The sequence below is a fragment of the Cyrtonyx montezumae genome, unplaced genomic scaffold (assembly GCF_038088225.1).
Source record: "Cyrtonyx montezumae isolate F1298 unplaced genomic scaffold, pur_monq_1.0 scaffold_3, whole genome shotgun sequence".
Classification (NCBI taxonomy): Eukaryota; Metazoa; Chordata; class Aves; order Galliformes; family Odontophoridae; genus Cyrtonyx; species Cyrtonyx montezumae.
The window spans coordinates 19172113-19178877 of NW_027072034.1; positions in this window are offsets into that span (position 1 = coordinate 19172113).

The following is a 6765-nucleotide window of genomic DNA, read 5'->3' on the forward strand; positions in this document are numbered from 1 at the left end:
GCTGGCCCCACAGTGCCCGGAAGGACAGTGAGGGGACAGGGCAGGAGTGTGTGGGTCTGGTGAGGAGCCCCTGAGTGCAGCCCAAGTCGTTTCTCTCTACCCCTGGCAGCCCCAAGGCTGCCCCTTCCAAACTTCAGTCCTCATCCCGCAGGATGGAGGAGAGACCCCCCAGCTGCTCCAGGGTGGCCTGGGAGGAGAGTGGGGCTCCCCGGGAAAAAACACCTCCACCGGAGCCCTACGAGGTGACCGAGGTGCAGCCGCTGCATGCCGGTGAGTGAGGGTCCCCAGCACGGCGGGCAGAGCTGGGGCAGTGTGTGCCCCCTGCTTGACACCAGGGCCCCTTGTCCTGACATCACGCTGTGTCAGGGGAGCGGGCACAGGGCTGCGAGAGCACTCCTCCTTCCTCTTCTCACGCCTGCCTTCAGCCCCTCTACAGTGCTGCTCACTCTCCTCCTTGGTTAGATGCTGACTGGCTGCCTGTGTCTGAAGAGGAAAAGGAGGCTTTAGATTGCATTGAGACCTACATGAAGAGGACTGAAAAGGTAATGACAGCCATCTCCATCTCAGCTGTGATTGCAACTCCACGCAGTCCCTCCGGCTCTGCTGCCAGGCTGCAGGAGGGGTGCTGGCTGGACACAGCTGCTGCGCTCCAGGCATGCCGTGCTGCTGTGCACCCTGCAGTGCTCTGGGCCTGCAGGACACGGCTCTCCCAGCTCACGCTTCCTCCTTGTCTCTCTGTGGTGGCCAGGAGGGGATGCTAGCAATGACGTCCCTGGAAAGCATCTGCAGCCTTTGCAAATTCAGGAAAAAGAAGGCCTTGAGTGAGAGCCCGTCTATTTTCTGCCATCGAAGAGAATTGGCAGAGAAAATCAAGGTGAAGGGTCAATATAAGGGGTTTTGTGAGGAGCAGAGCCACTCAGGGGCTGTGAGGCAGGGGTGACTGGGGGATGTAGGTGCCACAGAGATCTCAGCAGTGGGACTGATGAGGTGCCTCTGCGTTCTGGTGCTGGGCTGGGGGCACACAGGCTCCTCTGGCCCTGGTGACTATTGCCAGGTCTGCTGATGCTGGGTGCTGGGGATCACCAGATATCCTGGTTTTGCTCTACAGGAACTGCTGGAAAATGAGCCCATAGAGCACATGCGCAAAGCCATGCTTGCAATCGCCGCTTTGAGGTATCTGCCCAACCTTGCTTTTGCCCATACATCCCCAGATAACGATCCTGGTGGCCCTGAACCTATCCTGGAGGCATCCCCCATGTGAGCAGGGAGGCCCTCAGCTCTCCCCTGCTCTGCACATCTCCTGACGTTGGAGAAATCTCTGAAGCTCCCTGCAGGCTCTTGGCTCTAGCCCCACAGCAGGAGGCATCAGGACTGTCCTCCAACGTGGGCCAGCCCCATGGCGGAGGTGCCTCACCGCAGGGCTCCACTTCCCTTGCAGGGAGCCCTGTCCAGTGGAGGACCTGTCCAACATCAAGTTCTCTCTATTTTCAGTGAAGTGAAGGCAGTTTCTGAGGACAAAATAATACCTCTTTTAAATGCGTGCTGCAAATCCGTCTTCTACCTTCCTCCAAAAGAGGACTTGAACATTGAACTTTACAATCACGTACGTACTGGTAAACTACTGAAGATCCCATGCATCTGCATTAATGTGCAGACATTACTAAAGATCCTTGCAGGCAGGGTCTTGGCCTTACTTCCCCCACGCCTTTTCTCTCACTATTGCCATGGGCCTAGCAACACCTGACACTGACCACCTGGTCTGTGCACAGCATCTTTATGGCAGTGGAGCCTCTCCCGGGCTGGGCAGGCACCTGCCAGTGTCCTTTCTTATAATTAAAGGTGTTCCCGGAAGCTTCCTCGGGGTGAGAGGGCCCTCTGAAAGACTTCCACAACCTGTTGCTGTCTTTACAGACCCTGTATGCTATGGACAGAATGCTGCAGATATGGCTGGTCAACCATCACACCTCTGACGGAAAGGAGCTGCGGGATATTCTGGAGGTCTGTCTATTGCACAGCTCTGCCCCCAGAGCTCTCTTTGGTAGAATTTGAGTCCTCTCCACAGGAATGCCATGGGCAGCAGCAGGAGCCTGCAAGTGACCTCATTGGCAGTAGCCTCGTAAAGGGTTTGGCTCCCACTCAGGGGAAGCCTGGATAGATGTTGTGATTCTAGCTGGAGCTCAGCCGTTCTGCCACTGCTGGAGTGGGCACCAGCAGCTCCCAGGGAAACCAAACCAGCAGCTCCTCTCCTCACAGGTGCTGCTCCCCTTCACCACCTCCGAGAGCAAAACTGTGCGAGAGAGGGCCATCGAGCGGACCTGGAAGCTTTGTGCTTTCATGGTCAGCAACTTCTTGCTGATGGTAAGAAGCCAGGAACATTCCAGATATGCTGACTCCCCTCCTCTGCATCCCAGAGCAGCTGGCAGCTCATGGGTACCTGTGAGACGAGCTTGGGTACAGCTGGGAGCCCTCAGCGTGTTTCTGCCCTGAAGGAAGGATCTTAATCCTTCCTTTTCCTCTTGTCTTCCCCACCAGACCACATTCTCTCTCTCTCTTTGACACGTCTTCCCTCCCTTTTTCCTTCCTTCCACAGCCATTAAAAAAATTCCCCCAACCATTTCAAAGGACAGACACAGTCCTCATGACACTTGAAAAGATTACTGGAAACTGCAGCACTGAGGACAGGGAGTATGCCAGGATTATACTGGAGATGGTTCTGAAAGACCCTGTCACCTGGCTGATGGATGTAAGCAGACTGAGCCTGGATTTCCATGCCCTGCCCTCCACAGCTCTTGAGCATCCAAAGCCATTTAAAGGCAGCAAAGAGCAATAGGAATGGGAAAAATATCAGTGGCAGCAGGGTAAATGGCTGCAGTACAGCTGCAGTAATATTCTTCCTGTGTCCTCCCAACAGGTGCCAAGGATTCTGGGGTCCATCCACAGCAACCTGAAAAAAAATCAAGGATCCTTTCAGCAGACTGTCTTAAAATTGCTGGTTATACTCACCAGCCAGTTTCCCAGGGACGTGCTGAAGAGTGTGTTGGGGGACTTTCCAGAGAATGACAGGTACCAGCCCTGACAGCACCACACGCTTGTTCCATGAAAAATATGGGTTCAGAGACACTCTGTGTGCTGAAGAAAATCCCAGAGCAGAAAGCTCTCCACTCTGTTGTGCTTTCCAGTGCTGCTGGGCTGCTCAGGCCTGCAGCAGCCAAAGCCAACAAAGGTGGCCTAGAGCTCCCCATAAGGCTCCAGCCCTGTGCCTCGGGAAAAGCCATCTCAGCCCCTCCTGCTCAGCCACTCCGAGTCCCCAGGCCTCCCCAAGCATGCACGGCTGCAGGGCCAGGGACGCAGCACAGCTTCCCAGACCTGCTGGGCCTACTTGAGCCATGGTGCTGTTGATGGGGCAGGCCTGCTGACATCGCATTTATCTTCTTTTGCAGCACTACTCCGGAGATCTGGAAGAGTATGCTTTTTTTCCCACAGTCATCAGGCAGGGTCTTAGAAGAGCTCTTCTTATGGCTTGAGAATAAAGATTTCAACCAGATCCCCAGAATGGCCATCAGACTCCTTCACCTGACTGTGAGTTACCAGACCATGCCCCTTGCTGACCTTCAGGGCTCTCTTTCTGCAGCTCCCTGCCTGTTTTGTTGTTCTCAGTGATGTGAGGCCCCTGTGCTGGGGACCTGCTCAGGCTTTGTATAACAAAGCATCTGCCCCATAGGGTTACTTTCTGACCCTCAACTGCTCCCTTTACTTACACCACTGGGCATTCTCCCCATGTGCCACAGCACGGATGTGGAGGCTAAGCATGCAGCAAGTGCCCCAGAGGCACTGCTGAGGGCCAGCCCTATTTCCTCCTTGGCCTGTAGCCAGGGGAGCTTTCCTTTGCTGTGGTAAGGTGGCCAGGGAAGCACTCTGAGGCACAGGCACCCCGTGTTGGAAACTGCTGCACTGATTTGCTTGGGCCCACAGAGCCTTTGTGCAGACTGTGACCCTGAAGCATCTCCCTTTCATCAGCCATGCTAGTGCTACAGCCTGCTCTCCACAGCTCTCGGGCATCTGACACCATTTGTGGCCAGCATAGAGCAATGGGAAAGGCATTAATATCACTGGAGGCAGAGCAAATGGCTGCAGTACAGCAGCAGTAATATTCTTCCTGTGTCCTCCCAACAGATGCCTGAGATTCTGGGGTCCATCCACAGAAACCTGAAAGAAAATCACAATTCACTTCAGCAGACTCTGTTTGCATTGCTGGATATACTGACCAGCAAGTTTCCCAGAAGTGTGCTGAAGTGTGTGTTGATGGATCTTCCTCAGTGTGACAGGTACCAGCCATGACAGCCCCATGGGCTTGTTCCATGTGAAGAGTGTGGCTTGGACACTCTCTGGTTGGCAGATCCAAGGAAAGCTGCAGGACATCTCAAAGCAGCAAGCCTTCCATTCCACTGTTTTTCCAGTGCTGCTGGGCTGCTCAAGGCTGCAGCAGCCAAAGCCAACAAAGGTGGCCTAGAGCTCCCCATCAGGCTCCAGCCCTGTGCCTCGGGAAAGGCCATTTCTGCCCCTCCTGCACAGCCACTCCGAGTCCCCCGGCCTTCCCAAGCATGCACGGCTGCAGGGCCAGGGCCGCAGCACAGCCTCCCAGACCTGCTGGGCCTGCCTGAGCCATGGTGCTGTTGCTGGGGCAGGCCTGCTGACAACATATTTATCGTCTTTTGCAGCACTACTCTGGAGATCTGGAAGAGTATGCTTTCTTCCTCACAGTCATCAGGCAGGGTCTTAGAAGGGCTCTTCTTATGGCTTGAGAATAAGGATTTCAACCAGATCCCCAGAATGGCCATCAGACTCCTTCACCTGACTGTGAGTTACGAGACCATGCCCCTTGCTGACCTTCAGGGCTCTCTTTCTGCAGCTCCCTGCCTCTTCCTGCCTTGCCTTGCTCCCCAGACAGGAAAACTGAGGCAGGGGAGAGGCAGAGTTGAGCCCATGCCTGGCTCCAGGAGAGCCGTGGCCTCTGCACAGACTGAGCAGGCTGCAGGGCTGAGGAGAAGAGCCTGTGGCCACACATGTCTGGTACCAAGTTTGTGCCAGCTCCTGAAAGTCAATCCTTTTTCAAAGCTGTGAGAGCAAGAGGCTGTGCTGGCCCAGGGGAAGGAGGAACAGGCCTTGTCCCTGGAAGCTTTGTTGTTGTTAGTGATGTGAGGCCCAGGTACTGGGGACCTGCTCAGGCTCTGTACAACAAACCATCTACAGCCGAGGGTTACTTTCTGACCTTCCACTGCTCCCTGGAAGCTAAGCAGGCAGCAAGTGCCCCAGAGGCACTGCTGAGGGCCATCTGTTTCCTCCTTGGCCTTGAGCCAGGGGAGCTCTGCTTTGCCGAGGTAGGGTGGCCAGGGAAGCACTCTGAGGCACAGGCACCCCGTGTTGGAAACTGCTGCACTGATTTGCTTGGGCCCACAGAGCCTTTGTGCAGACTGTGACCCTGGAGCATCTCCCTTTCATCAGCCATGCTGGTGCTATGGCCTGCTCTCCACAGCTCTCGGGCATCTGACACCATTTGTGGCCAGCATAGAGCAATGGGAAAGGCATTAATATCATTGGAGGCAGAGCAAATGGCTGCAGTACAGCAGCAGTAATATTCTTCCTGTGTCCTCCCAACAGATGCCAGAGATTCTGGGGTCCATCCACAGAAACCAGAAAGAAAATCACAATTCACTTCAGCAGACTCTGTTTGCATTGCTGGATATACTGACCCGCAAGTTTCTCAGAGATGTGCTGAAGAGTATGTTGATGGATCTTCCTCAGTGTGACAGGTACCAGCCCTGATAGCCCCACAGTATAGTTCCATGTGAAGAGTGTGACTCAGAAATGCTCTGGCTGCCAGAGCCACGGAGAGCAGCAGGAAATCCCTGAGGAGCAATCCTGCTATCACAGTATTAATCTTAATTTGCAGCATTACTCTGGACATGTGGAAGAGAATACTTACCCTGAGAGAGACATCAGCAAGAAACATGGACAAAACCTGTGCTCTACAGGACCAAGTGTTTTGTGATATAATTAACATCACCACAGTAGAGCTGGATCTCCTTCAACTGACTGTGAGTTACAGGACATGGTACCTGCTCTCCTACAGGACTCATTTTCCCCAGTTCCCTGTCTCCCCCTGCCTTGCTCCCCTCCCTGGTGCAGGACTGTAGCAGAGGCACAGCCATGGCTGGGGCTGGGGAGAGCCACTGCCTCCACGCAGGCAGAGCAGGCTGAAGTGTCCGTGGCCACCCACGTCCAGAGGCTTTGTTACACCAGCTTCTGCTGGGCAGGTGCTCCTTGAAGGCTTTAGAAGATCAGAGGGCAGGATGTGCATGCCAAAATAGTCATCCTTTGCATAGTGCTAGGCCTGGGGCACAGAGGGACCGCCTTCCAGAGGCACTGCTGCCCCAGGCAAGGCTGTGCTGCCCCAATGCTTTGCCCTGAGCTGCCAGAGGAGCCAGCAGCTGCAGGGTGCAGGGAGTTCTGCTGCCTCTGTCTGACTCTCACCGCTGCCTTTGTTTCAGGTGATGCCTCCCACTGAAGAGAACCTGAAAGAGTTGTGTAACCCAGCAGTGCTCCAGAGACTTCTGAAGACTGAAAGGCTGCCAATACTCTGGCTGGTGCTCAGAGGCCTTGACCTGCTGTCACAGAGACCTGAGACGGTGAGCAGGACCTAGTCAAGCGAAGCCCTCTTGGCAGCCTGGCGGTGGGGCGGTGGGCATCCTTGTGCCATGGCCTTGC